Source organism: Malania oleifera, chromosome 7, assembly GCF_029873635.1.
Source record: "Malania oleifera isolate guangnan ecotype guangnan chromosome 7, ASM2987363v1, whole genome shotgun sequence".
Classification (NCBI taxonomy): domain Eukaryota; kingdom Viridiplantae; phylum Streptophyta; class Magnoliopsida; order Santalales; family Ximeniaceae; genus Malania; species Malania oleifera.
This window is the reverse complement of record NC_080423.1, coordinates 17,975,099-17,977,807: the sequence shown is the minus strand read 5'-3', so window position 1 is coordinate 17,977,807 and position 2,709 is coordinate 17,975,099. Positions and strand designations below refer to the sequence as shown.

General features: G+C 37.8%; 1 non-coding gene across 1 annotated transcript; it reads left to right on the top strand.

The window, feature by feature from the left end:
• The first annotated feature begins 1,869 nt into the window (after positions 1-1,869).
• Positions 1,870-1,976, top strand: LOC131161051 (small nucleolar RNA R71). The gene has a single exon (XR_009138213.1). It is a non-coding gene; the product is annotated as a small nucleolar RNA R71 (small nucleolar RNA).
• Positions 1,977-2,709: the final 733 nt, after the last annotated feature.

The following is a 2,709-nucleotide window of genomic DNA, read 5'->3' as shown; positions in this document are numbered from 1 at the left end:
TTTGTCATGCCACTTCTTCGTTCGCTCTTTGTAGATTTAGGCATTTTCATACGCATCACCTGAGAAAGCATAGTGAAGATGCTCAGGGAATTGCTTCAACTCTGGAGATAAAGGTTGTTGCATATTTTCTTTAGAGATTACAGAATCAGTCTTTACTACCATAGGTTCTAGCCTCCCCACACGTTGCTGTGTTGTAATCTGCTGCAAGGATCGTTCTAGGTGATCAACTGGTACATCATTTTGAAAGGCTTTTTCTACACCTTGCTGAATGACATCTACCCGAAAGCAAGTGCTTGGATCTTTGGGGAATCTCATGTCTTGGTAGATGTTGAACATAACCTCTTCCTTGTCCACTCTCAAAGTTAACTTACCCTTTTGAACATCAATTAAAGCCCTTCCAGTGGCCAAGAATGGTCGGCCAAGAATTAGTGGAACTTCTTGGTCTTCCTCCATATCTAACACCATAAAATCAGCAGGAAAAATAAATTTATCCACCTTTACCAATACATCTTCTATGATTCCACGTGGGTACTTGATGGATCAGTTTGCTAGTTGCAAAGAAATGGCTGTTTGTTTCATCTCTCCAAGTCCCAATTTCCTGCAAACAGAAAGTGGCATAAGATTAATGCTAGCACTAAGATCACATAAAACTTTATAAAAAAATGAATTTCCAATAGTGCAAGGCAAAGTGACACTCCCTAGATCTTTTAATTTTTAAGGCAATTTCTTTTGAAGAATAGCACTACACTCCTCGGTAAGCTTCATTGTTTCGAACTCCTCCAACCTTCTTTTCTTTGAAATGATGTCCTTCAAGAATTTGACATAGTTTGGCATTTGTTCGAAGGCATCTGCAAAAGGAAAATTTATGTGAATTTTCTTTAAAATATCCAAAAACTTAGAAAATTACTTATCTAATTTTTGTTTTTGAAAACGTTGAGGATAAGGAAGTGGAGTAAAGAGAATAGGAGGATTGTCTAGAAATGAAATTGCTAGAGGCATGTCCGTCTCTCTTGGTGTATCATCCACAAATCCTCTTCTTCCCCTTTATTCTTGCTTTGGCCATTATTTTCAGCTATAGGTGTGGACATGGTTTCCTTTGATGGTGATTTCTCAATTTCTCTTCCACTCCTATGTGTGATGGCCTTGCATTGTTCCTTTGGATTCACTTCAGTGTTGCTAGGAAAAGTTCCTCTCTGTTGTGTATTGATGGTCGTGGTCAGTTGCCCAATTTGCATTTCAAAATTCTTCATAGTGGCTCCCATATTGCTACAATGAGTCTCAATGTTGTCCAGCTGTGAATCGGTCTTTTTAAACCTTACTTTTGTCTCCTTAACAAATGATATCGTGGCATCCTCAAGTGACATATTCTTCTCACCTTGATGACTATCAAGACCTGGAGAAGGTTGCAGCACAATCCTTGTATTTCCATAAGACAAATTCTCATGATTTCGAAGCCTTGGATGGTAATATTGTGGCAAAGGATCACCACGATAATTGTAGTTCCGATTGTTGATGTATTGAACATAATCTTGACTCGTTCCATTGCTTGGATCTATCCTACTTGTAACTGCCACATATTCTGCCCTTTGTGGTATCCTTTGAGTAGTCAAAGCTAAAATCTGACGAGATAGAGAAGCAACTTGAGTAGAAAGTGGAGCAAATGACTCCAATTCATGAATCCTAGCAACTTTCTTAGCCATAGTTCTTTCAGTTGGCCATTGATAGTTATTTGAGGTCATTTCTTCCAAAAGAGTAGTAGCACCCTCAAGTGTCTTTGACATCAAAGTTTCCCCAGACGCAGCATAAGCTAAAGTCTGAGTTTGCTCATTTAACCCATTATAGAATATATGAATTTGCAATCAATCCGGCAATCCATGTTGTGGGCAGCGTCGAATCAAATCCTTATACCTTTCCCAAGCTTCATAGAGTGATTCAAAATCATGTTGCCTGAATTGACCAATCTCACTCCTGAGTTGAGCTATTTTTGCAAGTGGAAAGAATTTAGTTAGAAATTTTTCTGCCATGTCTTGCCAACTAGTGATACTTCCTGGTTGTAAAGATTGTAGCCAACCTCTTGTCTTATCCCTCAAAGAAAAAAGAAACAATCTCAGTCTAATGGTGTCTTTAGTAACACCACTGATCTTTACAGTGTCACAAATCTCCAGAAATATCGCCAGATGGATATTGGGATCATCAAGTGGTGATCCAATGAATTGGGCCTACTGCACCATACTAATTAATGCGGGATTGAACTCAAAATTATTGGCATTAATGGGATGGCGTCTGATACCCAAATAGTTGTCATTTACAACTGGGCGTGCATAATCCTTCAAAGCGCATGATTGTACATTTTGTTGTCTGTTATCCATAGCTAGTACCCTCTTTTTCCCTAGTGCTCTGAGCGTTATTTCAATCTCCGGATCAAACAGAATAATGGCACAGGTTCTAGCACGACGCATCCAACATAAAAAACACACTTGAAATAAGGAAGATAAAAAAATAAAATAAAATAGAAAGAAATAAAATAAATAAAAAATATATAAAAATAAAATTACAAATTAAAACCAAGATTACCTTGTATCGATATTGGTAAAAATAAGAAAAACGCAATCCCCAGCAACGATGCCAAAAACTTGATTGGTGCAAAACTGCAAGTGCACAGTATCGTAGTTTTATAATATAGTGATGTGAAGAGTATCATCCTCAGGG